Source organism: Cyanistes caeruleus, chromosome 1 (genome assembly GCF_971803275.1).
Source record: "Cyanistes caeruleus chromosome 1, bCyaCae1.hap1.1, whole genome shotgun sequence".
NCBI lineage: Eukaryota > Metazoa > Chordata > Aves > Passeriformes > Paridae > Cyanistes > Cyanistes caeruleus.
Window position 1 is genome coordinate 33,887,371 of NC_141701.1, and position 19,371 is coordinate 33,906,741.

Below are 19,371 nucleotides of genomic sequence, written 5' to 3' on the forward strand. Positions count from 1 at the left end.
CAGGCTTACCCATATACCTCACTGAAAAAGCATTTACAGTTTTAATATTACTTTATCTCACCACTTATGTGACATTAGGCAGTTCTGTCTGTTTGCATGGTTTAGCTTTAAAAGTTTTCTGTTGTCATTTTGGTCTTAATATGTAAAGTCCTAAAAGAGTTTTCTTTCTAGTATTCTTTTCTTCCTTTCCCAGACTATATCATGTGATCTAGTTCCCATGTGAACCTCATGAAGATCAACAAGGCCAAATGCAAGGTCCTGCATGTGGATCAAGCACAAATATGGACTGGGCAGAGAAAGGATTGAGAGCAGCCCTCAGGTAACCACTTGGTGTGTGGGTTGACAAGAAGCTCAGCATAATCCAGCAATGTGCACTTAGAGCCCTGAAAGCCAGCTATGCACTGGGCTACATCAAAAAGAGAGTGGCCAGCATGTCGAGGGAGGTGATTTCATCCCTCCACTCCACTCTCATGAGACCACACTTGGAGTGCTGCATCCAGCTCTTGGGGTTCTCCACAAAGAAGGACATGGAACTATTGAAGCACATCCACAGGAGGGTCATTAAGATGATGAGAAGGCTGGAGCACCTCTTCTCTGAAGACAGCCAGAGACAGCTGGATTTGTTTAACTGGAGTAGAAGATGCACCAGGGAGACTTTAGGAAAGTCTTTCAGTGCTGAAGAGCGGGGGCAGGGGGGGAATTTTACAAAGATATTTAGGGATAGAACAAGGGGGAATGGCTTTAAAGGCAAAAGGATCAATTTAGAATAAATATGAGGAAGAAATTCTTCTCTGTGAGGGTGGTGAGGCACTGGAACAGGTCACCCAGAGAAGCTGTGGTTGTCCTATCTCTGGAAGAGTTCAAGGCCAGCTTGGATGGGGCATTGAGCAACCTGATCAAGCAGAAGGTGCCCCTTCCCAGGGTGGGGATTTGGATCTAGATGATCTTTAAGGTGTCTTCCAATCCAAACCATCCTATGACTATGATTCCATAATAATTAAAATCCAAATTATTTTACAAGGCTACTTTGAATTTTTGCAAGAAAAATGTTGAGATACTTCTTTATCAAGTTACTGGCACCAGAAGTGTATGGCTGAAAAAAATCAGTTCTTCCTAAGTGTTTATCTGATAGGAAATATTTGGGAGGGGGTAGAGGACACATACCGTTCTACAAAATCCACCTTAAAAATATTTCTTACATGAAATATTATAAGTATTTTTATCAGACTATGCATGTCTTATTTTGGTGCCCTTACATGGTTATATTTCTCCAGTAAATAATGACTGATACTGGACAGGAAGGAAGTGACTTGGCTCTTACAGGAAAAAAACCCACCTAAATGTAAAAAAAAGGTTCATAAATACCTCCAGAGACTAGCAATTTCACAGCCTGATCTTGAAATCCTATGAGCAAATTCAGAAAAAAGTTCCTGCCTTGGTTTTGGTGCAGGTTGGGAAGGAGGCTATTTGGATCTCTTTTACTCTTGCCCGTGTCTCTTTTCCCGAGCACGCTCTGAGCACACTGCCCACCGAACTGCTGACCGCCTGTTCCTCATTACGGCGTGCGGTGCACAGAAACACGCCGGCAACAAAACCAATGAAGCAACATAATCAGCAGCTGAGAACCCCTTCCCACTAAGTAGCAGGAGGAAACGAAGGAGAAAAACCTCATCCTTTCTCTTTGCAGCTCTACTGGTGTGAACTAATTTAATAGGGATGAGCAGCCACAAAGGCAAACAAGTTAAGTGACATGTGGTAGGTTACAGATATACTAAAAATGAAGCCAAGAATCTTCATTTTCACAGCTTCTAAAGGGAAAACTCTGAGATCACAGACTTTCTACTGTATTGACAGTCTGCAAAAAAACCTCCCTCTAGATCTTAATCAACAGTTTATATAGAAAACATGGGAAAGGCTTATGTGTGAGAGTGTGACGGGAAAGAAAACCAAATGGAAAAAACTCTTGTTTACCAGGTCAGATCAGAAATATGGTGTAGGCAAGAAAGTCACATAATGGAGAGGAAGAGGAAAATTTGTGTATTTTTCTAATATCTTATTTTAGTAGCTATAACTATTATAGTTAGAAATAATTTACCCTCATGCATTTAGGGTCCCCCCCCACCCCCCTTATCTTTCAGCTAATAATTCCATTCTACATAAACTACTTTTCCAAACTGAGAAACTTGACAAGACGAGAGGAAAAAGAACCAGTTTTGTTGGCAAAAGTGGAATATGCTGCTCAGAGAACTAAAGTCACTGAATGTAGAGATCACACATGGGGTATGCAGAAGCAACTAGCTTCTTGTCACGGTTGGCAGATGATCTTTCTGTGGGTGCATGTCTGAACTTGTATAGGCTTGCACCTCTGTGTTAGAGGACTTTCCCTAAAGAACCCCCCTATTTTTGACAGGTATTTCCTTGGGACCTTTCAGTAGGAGAGAAAGAAAAAGCCTCTAGACAAGGAGATGAGGACACTTGACAAGATTCTGGCTAGAGAAAAGCTGATAACAGATTCAGCACAACTTGGCTGCATCCTGTGTAGAGAAATAACAACAATGAGGTACCACAGCACAGGAAAAGGAACCCTACAAAAAGATACAGCTCTGCTGAACACCTGCAAGCAGGACTCTCAGCAACACCTTGCTGATGGGCCCTCCTCAGTGTGCACACAGCAAAATGAAGGGTGATGCACTTGCACTGAACTGCAAGAAAATGTTACATACTCTAATGCTCTATGTGTGTTCCTCAGCTTCTTAGCCTCTCCTAGCAAACTACTGACACAGTTGGGATTTTTCTGAATCCATCTGACCATCTGACCATCTATCCAGCTTTCTCTTGGAGATACTGGTGGTCAGCCCTATATTCTTGACCTCATGCAGACTCATTCTCTTAAGTCCTGTAACTTGTGAGCCATTCTAGCTCTCATTTCAAGATCATGCTCATTTCAGATAGACTGAAATAGGTTTTTCAAGCTCTTTCACTACCCAGAAGTAAATTGGGAACCCTATATATATATTTGGAACTGGGACTAGGATAAACGTGTGGGCAGTAATGGAACTACATTTCTAAAAAATCTGATCCCCAGGGTTCAGTTGAATTCAACTTAACTGAATTTGGCTCCTGGAATGTCAATGGATAATGTGCCAGGAAAGCCTTTGCACTGAGAGTGTCATTAATATATTATATACATGAGAGACATGATTTTTTAAGCTTCAGGTCAAAAAGTTGCCTTTGCATTTTTCTTGGAACTTTCCAACTATTTTATCCATGGTGCAAGCGATAACACTTTATTTCATAATAAATATTCTAAAGGCATTCCTAATACTGACAAATATGAATTACATTTATGTACATTCACAGTTATATGTTCATTGTAGGAGACACTCTGACCCTAAATCTGTAGAAAAAAGGTATGTTTATAAATTTTTCTTGTAAAATCTCTCTAGAATAGCAGATGATGTAGTCAATGAAGAGTGAACTCCTGAAGTTTCACATTAGTTAAACAATGTTCGAGCTTTAAAAAAAATAAAAATTAACCTTTGGATCTGCAAAAATTGCTGAAATTCTTCTAATATAACATCCTTCTTGAGATTATTTGAGCTTCTTGCCTTTGGTAGACTAAGAACATGACCAAAATGATCACTTGCCATTTCTTTGAGTAGGACTGAAAGGTATGGCAAATAATAATCCGATCCAGTCTCTTCATCAAAATCAAGAACACCCCTCTATATTATAATATTTCATAACTTCCACGTCTGTGGAAATCTGTGGCATGGATTTTCTTGGCCTTAGTCTGGTTAACCTCTTCAAGAGCAGCCTAGGAAAATGATAGATAAAACCTATCGATAAACGTGGTAGAAATTTAGATAAAGCCGGGAGAGAAAATTAGGATGGAAATTAAATTAATGACTGGATCACTGGTATAGGACAGCCATGATATTCTGATATGCTGCATGTAAGAAAATAATATCTGCTTTATATGGGACCATTATGCAGCCACACATCTGGAGGGAAAATAAAGCTGCTTGAATAATCTTGTGTTAATTCTAGTAATTATGAAACATTATCTGAAGATCTTGAAATTTAGATATTTTGTAATTAAAATAAACTATGAGCAAACATGTCAGAGAGTAACTGGTTCCAAGAAATTTCCTTACAAAGACTTGCATGTGAAATAAATTTGATGTATACCAGCTGTCTTTCACTGCTAGCAGTGTCTTAAGTCCAAATTTACCTCTGCCACACATGTACCTGTGATTAAATCACATGCATTTGCAAATTGTTTAACCAGAAATACTTTATGTAAATGAGGTGACAGAAAATAATACAGCTGAGGGAAAAAGATAAATCTCAGAGCATTTCAAACTTCCTGCTCTGTATTCTGTCATGTGGCTTTATATTTTTATTTCTAAAGCTGAGATGTATGATTTGATACTCAGTCTATTGCCATAATTCCAACATCACGAGGTCACTACACAACTTGCTCTGACTTCCACCAAAAAGTCAGCCAGACCTTGAAAGTGCATAACTACCACAGATACTTTGGAATTGCTTTGGCAGAGTCACATAAGACAGCTTGCATAACCCTTTTTCTTTACCATGACCAGCTGCATAGAGTGAGATTAGGTTCAAGTTTTCATACTCATCATGTTCACATAAACAAGGTAAAATTCCAAACCATTATTTTTGCTTAATGTATATTTTTCCCTGCAGGAAAACTTCACTTTTATCTTGACATAACTGAAGCCTATTCCTTTTTGTAAACTCAGTACAGGCATACATTTTTTCACAGGATATTATTCAATAACCACAAAACATAGAATTCCTGGATGTCTTAAAAAATAGAAAGTTAATAGTAGCAAACCTCGGATTACTATCTGTGTAATCATTTACTGGGTTACTAAAATGTGAAGGGTCCTTGGGTTAGTCTTGAGCCTTTAAAGTCTGGCAGAATAGAACCTCCAGAAGATTTACTACAGCTTAATTATTGACCTGACATAATACTTAAACTATGTAGCACAAACTGATGGCTTATTTGGTTTAAGTAATTACTGAATACACATATTATTTTTGTACCTTTGAAAATTTCCTGGAGTTAATGTGCCTTGGTTAATTTTCATAGCATTGGATAGAAGTCTGTATGTCTTGCTCAGTGAATTTATTATGGGCAAAACCTGCAAAAAGGGGAGAACATATTAATACTTACAACTACTAGGAATCTCAGTATTTTGTAACACAAGTTTTGTTCATACTGTGTTTAGAAATTGTTTGCAAAATTCAACTTATTAATTAATATTTACTTTGCTGAATCACTCTGCAGAACCAAGTTTATCTACATATAATTACCTTGCTTGCAAGTTAGCATGTTGCTTTAGTTAAAATAATTGAAACTTAGACCCTTAATATACCCAGATTCTAATGAACAGTACAAATACCTAGATGTCCTTCACTAAGTTCTATTGTCAGGATATTTTCTGAGAATATTTGTATTATTTTAATTGAAATTACTGTTTTGGAGATATTTGTCTTAGCTTTCATAATTGTTCATTTGTCCTTCACCAAAATGAGATAATATTGAAATCATATATAAATTAGCACAAACTATTCCATTTTGTCTTTAGGCATCTGAAAGGTAGCTACCAGTATCTGCTTTATTAATCTGAATTCCTTGGTCATCTTCTTCCTTTGATAAAAACTAACTGGTTAATATCTACTTTCTCCACTTCTGAACTGAGCTGCTATTAAGATTCCAGATCTCAGAGGCGACTTCAGTCAGGAGAAGGTTTCCCTGACAGAAAAAAAGAGCTTTGCTTCATTTATTTTCATGAACACAGGAAATATTTTGTTGACATGAGCCATAGTTTCAGCCTCAGCTAGGCAAAAGCTGGTGACACCACCTTCCCCCACCGTCCTGGCAGCGAGTCTCCCCTGTGTGTGTCAGCACAAATGCTCCTGGGGCTGAGGGGAGCCAGGTGAAGGAGCTAATCTGGACAAGTACTGACCATGCCAGCCAAAACCATTAGAGAAAACCAGCAAGAAGCATTATTTTTCAGATGGGTCAGCTCTTTCGCTTGGCTCCCTGTGTTGTCACACCGGTTCCAGTGCTCTCACAAGAAAGGAGGAGAACCAGGGGTCACCACACCAGAAGTTGGCACGTGCAGCTTGAAGCCCTCGTGTAGGCACTGAAACCACCAGACAGCGCTTTCCTGCCTAAAGGTCAGCCCATCAGTCACAAGGGCATCTCTCTCAACTTTCCCTTCCTCTGTTGTGAAGTCTCTTTGTCTGCCAGTTTGTCTGCTCCCCTCCTCTAGGATCTCTCTCCATCTGGTGTACCACCCTTCTGGGAAGATCAGCCAGCCCCTGGCTGCCCTGTGCTTGTGCAGTCTTGAACAGCTCAGAGGGCTGACTTTGGTTTTGGAACACTCATTCTTTACTATTTCTTACAGCTGTTTGTAAGGGCAGTGGCAGAGAAGTCTATCTCTTTTGAGGCTGGTGAGTGCAGTTAGATTCCTCTTTTGAGAACTTCTGAAAGGTCAAACTGAACCTTATTAGGAAAGCTCTGGTGACTTGCACAGACACCAGCAATGCGAACAATGAACACAGATGGGGAGCATTATTTCAGTCACAGCTGGGTACCTGGGACCAAAAAAAAAAAAAATCCCAGGAAAACTGGGGCATTTGTAGCTCCCAGGGAATAGGAGTGGGAGGAAAAAAAGAAAGGAATAACTCTCCCTTCAATAAACCCAAACTGGAGATAGCATAAATCAGAACTGAGGAACCTGAAATACATACAAGCCTAATATGCTGCTACAAAATGAAATGTAACCTTTTCTTCTCTAATGCAGAACAGGTTAATACAGTGGCATAAACAGTGGACTCATTGTCTCAGTTAATTGGAAAGGATTGTGAATTTTAAATCATCAGTTTTTAGGCAGCCAAGATGTGAAGGTCTGAATAAGTTTAAATCAATAGCTGCCAGTATTTGGGAACTTAACAAATTACCTCATAGTTATTAGTATGCCATAAATAAGTACCTGCAGTATTATGGTCCTCTAAATCTTACCTTTTTCTTATGCAAGAAAGAAATATTATCATTGTTTTCCCACTCTCAGTTCAGTCCTTTTTTTTCTGTAATAAATAAACCAATAGAAAATTATAACAATTTCTAAGCAATAAGCTTAATAACATTTTGAAAGAAAAAAACCCAAACAAATCACTTTACCTATACATTACTTCTAGGAGTAAATCCCAGCACAGTAAGAAAAACATTGCATACAAGAATGTTTTCTTGAGCTGTTCCATAAACTTCACTGGGACCATTGTCTCAAATTTCAGCAGGGAGTAGTTACAGAGAAGTACATTGGTACTGCAATTTTGTCCATTTATAAACAATTCTTTTTCTTATTTGATTATTTTCTTGGGAAGATTATATGGGCAGTATATAGTATCTATGGAGGGCAATAGCTCTCTAAAGCTGCTTCTGCAGGTGCAAAGCAGAAATCCAGCAAGACTTATTTAGATTCCAGCCAGTAAGCTCAGTTAAGCCTCCTTCCTAATAAATCAAAATACAAACCAATGTGCTGTTAGGTTTTCACTTCGGTAGTGGCTTTGAAAACCAGTAGCTCTTCTGCAATTTCACCTTGAAAATTTAAGCTCAGATCTCTACTGAACACTCTTAATGTTTAAAAAATACACAGGCATGAAGTAACTAGAGAAGTGGAAATTAATGTTATTATTGTATTACATAATATGTGGCTTTGGATCACTTTATTTGAAAGATTAGTTTGTCCAGCTTTTAATAATGTATTATTTTTGGTGTTTGGTTTCCAGATTTTTAGCAGGGCAGTAATTGCTATGGTAATCAGACTGAAGGGGTTCTTTGACATTGTCAGTAGCTGCTATTGAACCTTTTTGCTCACCATTAATGCCATATAAAGCTCTGGGCAACTACTGAAGACTTGTCTTTCTCTCTGGATACCCTCAGCACTCTTGGGCATGTGTATTGCTTGGGTGGAGAGGTTAGGCATCCAAAAAAGGCACGTTCACAGTCAGTGACCTTCAGCACAACTTGTCTGTCCCAGTGGCCACACAAGCTCTCCTCTGACCACATCAGAGGAGCCAGCAACGCTCTGCCAACCTTCTGAGTGCCATAACTCTTAGGTGGCCAGCGCCAGGGATGGGTGAGTGCACCAGGACCCTTCCCACAGGAGCTGGTTGAATGAACAGTAATGTTAGAGCAACTTTTTTTTCCCACAGCAAGATCTGTGATATAATGAAAAGCCAAGAAGTCAAAAAAGACATGTTTTTTCCACTTGCTATATTAGCTAGACCAAGCTTTATGATGTAAGAATGTATCAGCCATCTGCTGTGGTACAAGAGGATGTGAGGGAAGGATGGGTGTACAAATACTACAAGATGATTAACCATATTATCCCTTCCATTTTAAAATATTAGTGAGGCCTTACTCTGTTTTCTTACTGTTATTGTAGCTGGAGGGGTGGGCTGTGATGCATAAGGCCAGATTTTTAGCCTTGATAATGTGAGTGCAAATCACAGGAATTGTAACTGCGTAGAAGTACCAAAGGATGAATTTTGGCCCTTAAATTGCTATTAAAATGAGTATTTTTTGCCTATTATTGTTGTTGTTATGGGAAACAAATTGGGCAAAGAATTTTTTGGAAGGAAAGGGCTTTCTAATGGCCAAGAATGTAATAGCAAAGAAAATAAAACAAATTATTAAGATGAAATCAAGCTAATGAAGAAAACAATGGTTAGAGCAGAAAAATTAAACAGAGAGATGCTTAAAAAACCATAATTCGTGTTCACAGTCAGTAAGCTGACTGCTTATAGACAAGAAAATATCTTTTTTTAGTTTGTAAAAATATCTCCCTCTTTCACTGAGAGAAATAGATGATTATATATATATATATATATATTATTTTTTTTTCTCACTAGTCACTGAAGATATTAATTTCAAGGACATGATAAGACAAAATCAAGAACCACTTAATTGCACCGTCTGGGGTGAAACACGGACTTTAAGAATCTCTTTGTTTATACATACAAAAGAGTAAGAATATCAGATGATGAAACAGAGTGATGAAGAAATAAGCCCTTGAATGACATACAGAAGAGTCAAACAGCACTGGAATCAACAGGAATCTTTCTATTTACCTAAGTAAGCACTGAACAAGTCCATACAGAGCAGAAAAATACATACAGAGATAGCAACTACCATTGTCAAAGTTTCCAGATGCCTGTTTTCCACATTCATAAACATGTGAAAATACAATGCTTTCCTGTAGGTATACGAAAGAGTTCATTATGACTTAACTTTTGAGAGGAAGTTATACCATAATTTTATTCTATGGAAAAAAGGATTAATTTTTAGCTTTAAATACTGCTGTGTTTAAAGAAATTGCATTAGAATTTAAATTTTTTTCTTACTTTTATTCCTCAGGTTTCTGAGCATCATTTAGCACCAAAATTCTTAATTCAAGTTCTTAATACAGCCAGGAACTTTGTCACAACACATTTCCAAACTGCGGTACAGATGGAAACTTAACAGCATCCCATGATGAGAAGGGCTTACAGCAAGCAGGCTGTAATACATAAAATTATTATTTATTGTTTCTGCCTTTGAACAGCAGGAGTTTAGATACTGCCAGATGGCATATTGTTTGGGAATTTGGGGAAATGTAAATGCATCTGTGACACTGAGAGAAATCCTCCCTGTATAACATAGATAGCCCATAAAACATAGGAGAGGTTACTGGGTGCAGAACTTTTTCCACACCTGGGACATGTTGGTGATAGAAAGTTTTCCAAATCATTCCAGAAATGGTAATACATGGTTGTAGCCATCTCCTGGGGCTGCAATAATCTCACTTAATTTCACAAAAGAAACACTGTCACAAAGCCTCCAAGGAAGACCTGAGGGACTGCAGGGAGTGTTGTGTGTGATTCACTTCATCTCAGAACTAAGTTTATACACTCAGTTTCATGCCAGAAGGGAGGACTTTCAGAAAAAAGGAAAATACCAGAGCTACATCTTCCTACAGACTCAGCCCGAGACACATTCATTACCTCCTCACAGACCTATGATGTACAAACAATGTCCTTATTCAGCAGCTTCCCATTTCACTCAGAAATAACCCTATTCCAGTGGACAACTTGGTGATTTCTGTGTGAATTTCCATGTGTATAAATATTCTATACATAAGTTAGAAGACCAAGATGTTGCAGAGGTAACTCACTGAAAACAGAATGACCTGGAAGATATTTTGGTGGTGGACTTCACAATTGCCAATAAATGGACAGCAGAATCCAAATCCAGTTACCCAATACTTTTTTATTTTTTGCTGGACCATCTACAAGAATGATGGCAGAGCTGCCCGAGGAACCATAATTCATGCAAGCATTGAGTTTTGTTCTGGCTTTGTCTTTCTCATTGAGTTCAGTAGGCAGTAGGAGGTATTTCTGGATAAGGATATAACCTAATATTTCTCAGAACTGCACTCCATTATTGACATATAAGGGACCTTCAATGTACACAGAGCTCCCCCACTGCCTGGCACTGTTATCAGGCCATCTAGCTCATAATAGATGGAGAAGATAGAGTAGTAAAAAGGCACCAAACGTCAGCAGCTTATGACCTTTACTGACTTCAGCACTCATTTAGCAGTATTGCCATCACAATGGAAACATCTATTGCTTAAAAAAAAAATGTACTGGCCTATGAAGATCAATGCAACATCTATTTCGCTATGCAAAACAGTACAGTTATACTGATCTCATATGCTTTTAGGTATTCATAACTCAGTAGGATTATCTCAGTAGGCTAATTTGTAAGCATTTTTGATCACTTACTGCTGAAGATGACTTGCTACCAATATACTGGATATACAAGGAGAAATTCAGCATCTGTCATTAAATGACCCCTGATGCACATTTCTAGGTGAGAAGATACAGAAGGAAACTGCTTGCTGTCATCTTTTGGATGAGTAAATACTGCTCTTAGCCATCATGAGCAACCCACTTAAAAAAATTAAGCTGCATCGATATTTTTTTCTCCTAAAACAACCTACTTCAATAATTTGATTTTTCGTTATTTTAGTGGATACAATTAAAAATTAAAGTAGCAGTTGAATGAAGAACATGGTAGCCTGATGCATGAATCTGTTTTGCTACACCGTGAAAAAATTCTGGGTACAGGATTCAAGTCTGCTTCCCAGTGCTTTGCTAGCCAGCTGGTGACAAAACTAGACACAACTCTCAGCTTCAAAAGAACAAAGGGGGAAATTCTGCTTTCTAACATAAATGCAGAAAGCAAAATCAAAAATTTGAACACTAAGACTATTAAAGTAAAAATACAATAAAGTAAACATAGTAGGCAATAGAAATATAATAAGCACTTTAAAACAATAGAAAAATATTAAGTTCAATATAACTTTATTACTTTATATATAATTTGTGATTTTTCTTCCTTGATATAACCAGTGGGGTTAAAGTGTTGATGGATAAGGAATGAGCAACCAATGTAATCTACCTGAATCTGTGCAAAACATGTCTCCTTCTCTACAAACTGGAAATGTGGGGATTTGATAGACTGAAAACTTTTTGGATAAAGAATTGGTTGAGTGGTAACACTCAAAGGGCTGTGGTCAGTGGCTCAATGTCCAAGTGAAGAACAGTGAAAAGAACCCCTCAGGGGTCTGTATTGAGACTGGAACAGTTTAACATCTTTGCTGGTGACAAGGACAGTGAGACAGAGTGCACCCTCAGCAAGTTTGTGTTAGACACCAAGCTGTGTGGTGCAGTTGACACCCTGGAGGTGGGGATGCCACCCAGTGGGACTGTGACAACCTTGAGAGGTGGGTCCATGCAAAACTCATGAAGGTCAACAAGGCCAAGTATGGAGGGCTGAATCTCGATTGAGGCAATCTGGGCACAAGCACAAGCAGGGCAGAGAATGAACTGAGTGCAGCCCTGGGTAGACGGAATTGGGAATGTCGGTTGACAAGAAGCTCAACATGATCCAGCAATATGTGTCTGAAGCCCAGAAAGCCAATTGTGTCCTGGGCTGCATCAAAAGAAATATGTCCAGCAGGTCAGGGGTGGTTATTCTTCCCCTCTATTTCCCCTCCACTCTGCTCTCATGAGACCCCACCTGGAGTGTTCCATCGAGCTCTGGGACCCCCAGCACAAGAAGGATATTGAACTGCTGGAACACATCCAGAGAAGGGCCACCAATATTAGAGGTCTGGAGTACCTCTCCTCTGAAGACAGGCTGTGAAAGCTGGGGTTTTTCAGCCTGCAGAAGAGAAGGTTCTGAAAGGACCTTAGAGAAGCCACTTAGTACCTAAAAGGGGCCTACAAAAAGCTGGCAAGGGACATTTTACAAGGGCATGAAGGGGCAGGACAAAGAGTAATGGCTTAAAGCTGAAGGAGGGTAGCTTTAGATTAGACATTAGAAAGAAATTCTATACTGTGAGGGTGGTGAAGCCCTGGCACATGTTGCTCAGAGAAACTGTGGGGTGCCCCATTCCTGAAAGTGTTCAATGCCAGGCTGGTTGGGCCTTGGGCAACCTGGTCTAGTGGTAGGTGCTTTTGCCCATGGCAGAGAGTTTGGAACTAGATGATCTATAAGGTCCCTTATAACCCAAGGCACTCCATGATTCTATGTGTCTATAATTGGTTTTATTTGGCAAGTGTACTAATACTGAATAGAACTAAAGACTTTGGGGATATTCCTGTTATCATCATTCCAAAAACATCAATCACTGAGGAAAGGAGCAAAAAATACATGTCATCTTAGAAACACCATAAGGGCAACAAATTCTCCTTGACATAGACTTCTATATAACCATTATAATTTTTCAGGGTGTAAAGCATTCCCATGTTTCTAGTATGCAACTGTGAAAGCAGAAGACAATTAATTTTCATTTGAGGGGGTATCTATCTTAGTTTAGGTATCTGGAAGACCTGGCAGCCACAAAATAGACTTAAAATGTTAACTGATACTCAAAATACATGAGGGGGGAGGAGAAACAGGAAATTTCTTAGTTGTGACTTGATGAGGGTTAATGAGCCCTCAATTATGTCTGTCCTTTCTTGGTTGATAAAATATGAACATATTCTTCTGCCTTACTGTTCTGGCAGATTTTTTAGCAGCAAAATACAGCTTTTTGCTTAGTAAGAAACACAACCTACTGACAAGGTTTTTTTTAGACAGAAAAATAACTCAGGGGTCTTATATAGATTTTCCTATATTTCAATACTTAAAGTAACAAAGTCAGTGGGACTTGAAACCTGACCACTCCTTATCACCTTCTGAACATAAAGAACAATGTCACTACAAACAATGAATCAAAAAGCAAGATGACCTTCATTAAAAAATTTAATGAGAAATTGACGAAAATGACACATGACGGCAAGGAAGGAGGGAAAGAAGACTACTTGCTGGAAATTTGCCTCTCTTATTTGGAGAATGCAGAAGTTTACTAGGAAAGGACAGAAAAGAAAATAAATGTAAGTAATAAATCTTTTGTGCTAGCTCGTTAATGTCTGTGCTTTTTAAAATTTTTATTAGATTTTTTTTTTTAAGAAATGTGGAACCATTCCATGGACACAACTGAGCTCTGCCTTCTGTTAAGGGTTGCAGCACCATTGAAGTTTGAAATAATTTCAGCAGTTCTGTTGTGCTTTCAAATCCCCCCACCTTCTTTTTTTTCTTTCAGTGGATTGAAATGTGACCAAATATCAGCATGACTGTGAATAGAAAAGATAATTCTCACACGACATTCTTCTCAATGCTTTGGGGAAAATGCACACATACAAACACATTTGCTGATGTCTGATTCAAGATGTGAAAAAAAAAAAGGATAAATCTATGAGTTTTTTTTTCTGAAATTGGAAACACACTTTAAAACTCTCCTATGATTTGTTTTGTTTAGGCTAATTATGACTTCTGCTTTATGTTGCCACAATAGACACTAAACATTTGCAATATATTTACTGAGATTAAAAGAATTATGGGATAAATTTGTATCTATTATGCCATTAGCCTTAAGCAACACTGCTTTAGTAATCAGTGGGAATATATTTTTATAAGTCAAAAAGGTGACTTACCAGTGTAAGCAGACATTTTGCATTCTCAATACATTACATAATAAAGAGTGTTAGCAAACTTTGCTCTTCAGGGAAAAAAATACTCTTCTGTTGAAATATTATGTTGCTATATTGACAGAGCTGGATTGAAGATGGAGGCAAAAAACCCATGGATTGGCTGGGAAGTATAGATTCCACTGCCTCTCTCATTTCTGTACATTTTTTTTATTTTTATGTCATTACAATGAACTTAAAAATGGGAAATTCTTGAAGTAAAGTATGTTCAAAAGAGTGAAATCTACACAAAATATTCTAATGTTAGTGATACGGGGATTTACTCCTGTTGTTGTGCCTCTCACGTGCATGCACACAGAAAAAACATTCACTTTCCTTATTAAAACATGATGGTGGAACCAGTTTTTCCGAAAAACAATTTTTCCACATCCTACTCACAAAATCTAAATTAGATTAGAGTCAAGCTTCAGCTACATTGTCTCATCTTCCAAGGAGCAGGCTTTTTTTAACATCAATGTATCTTTTGAGTTTCTCCAGCTATATGAAAGACTGTGAAAAGTCTTAGCTATAAAAGCTATTTTAGATCTTAAAAATTCATGTCTATGTTCTTTCATGCAGCTTTTCTATTGTATATTGTTAATTTTTTCCTTAAGTCCACAGCCAGAAAATTGGCATCAGCATTTTTCCCCTAATATCATGGTATACAGGATAACACATTATCAATTCACCAGTGAAACTCAAGGCCCTGATGTATAATTTTGGAAATCTATATGCTATTAAATGAATAAATTAGTTCTTCCAACTCTTCCATTTTCTGTATTCCTATCTCTGGACAAGTTTACTAACTCTCTAACAGAGTCAGCAGAAAAGGAGGTCTATCCCAATGGGAGAGCTCCCCAGTGCTTCTTGCTCACAGCTTGGCATATAAACTACCATTTTAAAATGCTTTAATGTGCATCAAGATGCAGAGTAGCTGAGGAGATGCCATGGAGCACATTCATCTTTCTTTGCAATGGGACTTCTAATTTCCAGGAGATTAACAGAACAAGAGCTGGGAGGATACATTCTAAAATTTCCCTGAGGCATCAGAGATCAAGAATCAGTGCAGAATAAAGATCTGAGCTGAGGCTCCAAGCTACAAGTGAGAAGTCTAAGACAGTATTTCAGACAGTATTTCATTTTGCTGAGCAAAGAGTAGTCCTAGAAAGCTGGTGAGAAGGACACTTTAGCCTTGTTGGAACTTGTATGTCTAAATTATCCTGCTCAGGAATAGACAACTTACTCTCTTCAGGAAGTTGTAGGAGAAGCTCAACCTTTGTATGATCAAAGCTCCTGTGGTGCAAAGAACACTGCTAAAGAAACTAGAAACATCCTTTCAGATGAGAGTGGTTACATGCATCTCTTCTACAGGAGTATCTTTACCATCTGAGGGGCTCCAGTGTCACATTTATTGAGGAATGCTGAGCCAGCTTCAATACATCTGTTCAAGCGAGCTTACACTGGTGCAAGAAGTCAGTAAGTGCCACCGTAGACAAGCAGTGAGTTTCAGAGACAGTTACAGATTTGTGGTGATGACTGCTATTACATTATGGTTACCAGTTACAAAGGGTTGGAAAGTGGGAAAGTGTGGATAAAAACTGAGTAAGATCATGCTTACTAGAAACTCTTTTCAGCAAAAAAGTCAAAAAGAGCAGGACAGTAGCCAGGTTTTAAGAAGTAAATGTTGCTCAAGTTTAGGTTATTTTGAGTTTTTTAATGCTGTATCTTATAAACAAGTCTCATAAATAAGTATTCCCTCTTACCAAAACCCTGTACAGAACCATGGAATTTCCTTTCCTCACACTGTGAAACTCTGACAAAGACGGCTCTCATGTGAACTGAGCTTCAGGAAACATCTATTCCATTGTAGATAGCTGAGAATTGGATGAATGGTGAAGATGGTCACATCACTTGCAGAATGGATGGGTCAACAGTTGATATTCTCTTACAAGTTCTTAACAAAAAAGTGGCTCTTATATTTTGTCTTCTATCTATACCACCATATAACTTGAAATTGTGTTTCCTAGAATACTACCAGAGGTTAGTACTGCTCCTAATTAAATGTCTGGCATGGAATGAATTGAATGTTCAGTGCTATTCACAAAGTATCTAAGCTCAGAGCAGGAGGCTTTTTAAGGGGGCAGATCTGAGAAAACTCAGGTAGAAATCAGGCTAAAATTACACCAAATATTCTCTAAACTAGAGTGGTTTGGACTTTGTATGTTTTAAGTTGATAAATTTCAGCTCTGTTGGTTAACTCTTTATCTGGCTACAAACAGAATTTTAAAATAAATTCATAAGGACAGTACATGCATCAATAGGATATGCATATTGAACTAAAGTTAGATTTTTATAATTGTCAGTTCACAGACATATAAGAAGCACCACTATGGAGAATTGACAATAAATTATGGGAAGAAATTCCAGCCACGTGAAGATGAGGGAAGGCAGCATTGCTGTAAAGCAGCAAGGCATTCAAGGAAAATAATTGATACTACAAGTATCAATGATAATAATGGTTCCAGACTGTGGGGTGCCATTGCTTAAAATGGACCTATTTTAGGACTCAAAAAGTTTGTTTAAGGTCTCCCAAAACCTCTGTAGAAGGCAATAAAAAATCCATACTGAAAATACAGCCCAAAATCAAAGTAAAAATCTTGCATAGTTTTAGTTTATATGTTTCAAGAAGTAGTCCCCAACTCTGTTCAGTTGGACTGCACAGCAAACCACTGAATTTGAGATACTCTTTGAAGGAGATTTTAAAGATGTGTAATGTGACAGACCTGACAAAAAACAGGAAGAGGACCTTCTCATGTGAATGTATTTTAGAGAAATATTTCTCCTGCAGTTCACTGTGACTGGAAGATCTATTTAAAGGTGAGCTAAGAACAACTGCATATATCACAAGCAATCTATAAGCTGGAATGATTTGCTTTAGTATACTACTTTTTATAAATATCCAATTTACTCAAAGACACTGAGAAGTCAGGATGAAAATCAAGAATAAAATTTAATTTCAAGTAAGATAATGAAAACAACAAGTTGAGGACAAGTGCTTCAAGCAAGATAAGCAACAGTCATCAAGTTAGAGAATGACACTGAATTGGAGGTAGCAATGAATCTCCTCAAGACAGGGCTGATAGAATGACCTAGGTAGGCTGGAACAATGTGCATCAGGATCCTAATGGAATTCAGCAAGGACAGACATGAAGCCCCTTTGCTCAGAGCTCATTAAATGGCACCTATGCTGAATTTTTGAGCCTACAGTACAAAACCAGCTGTGATGGACTGGAGCAAGACATGTTGAGGGTTATCAAGATGTTTTAGGGATGGAGCATTTGCCCTGCAGTGAGAACCTGGGTTTGTTCCTCCTGGAGATTAGTTGGACATGGGAGGGACTTCAGAGCAGCTGCCCAGTTCCTGCAATTAGGTCACAGAGAGAGCCAGGCTCTGTCAGGAGTCAGCAGTGCATGGCAGGAATACAAGAGATAATGGGCATAAGCTGAAACAAAAGAAAGTCAAACTGGATATAAATCAAAGCACAACTCTTCCCTGAGACACTGTGCTCTGGGGATTTTCAAGATCAAACAGGATAGAGTCCTGAGCAACTGTATCTGATCTCATAGCCTGGTTTTAGCGTCACCTGAGACCTCACAAGGTCCTTTCCAATCAGAATCTCCCAGTGTTCATTCTGGAAGCATATGAAATATTTAATAGATATATGAAGGGCCTGGTTGAGAGTATCTTCACAGGAAAGGTTGACTTTCCTTGTTCTTGACAGAGGGATAAAGAATTGACTAGACCATCCCCATTCAGAATATTTATGGATAGTGCTAATCATACAACTGTGCTTTGTGAGGGCAAAACTTACATTGAGAACTAAGCCAAAATGAAATTTGAGTGTGAAGATTGGCTAATTCTTTCCCTGCACTACACAGTCAGGTTTTGCACTATCTCTGCACATTATTGTACATCTCATAACAAAGCTCCATGGAACAGAATTTGATGTGGCATAACAAATGGAGACATACCAAACTTCAAAATTCTACAAAGGTTGCTACTGAGACTGATGGTAGGAGAGGGCTTCAAACCTAGCTCTTCTCCTCTCAGGAGTGTGGTACCTGAAGAACATGACTGCCTATCCATTAAAAACAGTGGTGTCCTGAAGACACGATTTCTGGTCTCAGAAAATTTTTTACAGGATGATTGAAAAAGTCTCTTGAAGTGAGCACACCAAGAACTGAGATCCCCTAACTAGCCAAGAGCATTCTGTCTCACTCTGTGTGTGGCAGTAGGCACAAAAGATGTCCAGACAGAAATGGAAAACATAGCAAAATTTCTAGATTTTTGCAGAAGCAATGCATTCAATAAATTGCAAATGCAGCAATTCTATTCATTTGTTCTTAATGACAATAAAGAAGATGCTTGGAAGGAACCCATTAACCAAACAGATTTTTTCCCAAGATTTGTTAATCTCTAGCAAGAGAACTGACAAAATCATCACTTGCAAAATAGAGCTGGAGACATGAAAGAGTAAGGCTTGACACTTCATCGTCAATGCCACAAGCTATTAATTTCTCTCTGAAAATCCAGTTTAACAATTTTGATTCAGGAAAGATGAATGGCCATAACAGGGAAAGCAAACATGAGCTGTGGAAAGTCTTTCTGGTTAAGCTGGAAAGGCTGCAGCCAAGATATTTCCCACTTAACCTTCATCAAGGAAAAGGTCAAAAAAGGCCAATGTGTTTAAGCAGGGCACAGGATGGAACAGAACAAAACTTCCTATGAAAAAGATTAAGTTCACGTCCTTTTGGCCTTCATTAGAACTATTCCACATCATTCCACACTTTCATTTAAAGCAGTTTCCTGACAGGATTGTACACAAGATCTTAAAGTATCTTTTTATCAAAAGGTAAAAGTGTAAATGGAAACTGTACACAAAACAGGGAAAAGTATGAAGGATGCATAAGAAAGAGAAAAGAGAAATAAGCTCTTTAGCCTCAGCAAATTATATAATCAGTGGTATGCAAGGTCATCATCCACCCTGTGTACTTCCATGTATGTGTACTCTAAGATGAAGAGTTACCAAGGCACATGTGGCTTTACCAAAGTGGAAAAATTTTTGTTTTATATGAAGCTTCTAAGGAAGAAATCATTTTTTCAAGCACTACAAAAGAGAACTGCTTGGAAAACAAAATAGCTCTGCTT

General features: G+C 38.3%; 1 protein-coding gene across 6 annotated transcripts in view; it reads right to left on the reverse strand.

Moving 5' to 3' along the window:
- SULF1 (sulfatase 1) overlaps positions 1 to 19,371 on the reverse strand; it is a 123,459-nt gene that overhangs the window by 93,208 nt on the left and 10,880 nt on the right. For 4 of the 6 annotated variants that reach the window (XM_023920925.2, XM_086885549.1, XM_086885590.1 and 1 more), the window contains exons 3-4: positions 7,064 to 7,128; positions 5,077 to 5,174 (exon numbers count right to left, since the gene is read on the reverse strand). The exons of the other annotated variants lie outside the window; for them this stretch is intronic. The gene's annotated coding sequence lies outside the window, so the exon portion shown is untranslated. The remainder of the gene's footprint in view (positions 1 to 5,076; positions 5,175 to 7,063; positions 7,129 to 19,371) is intronic. 6 annotated transcript variants of the gene reach the window in all.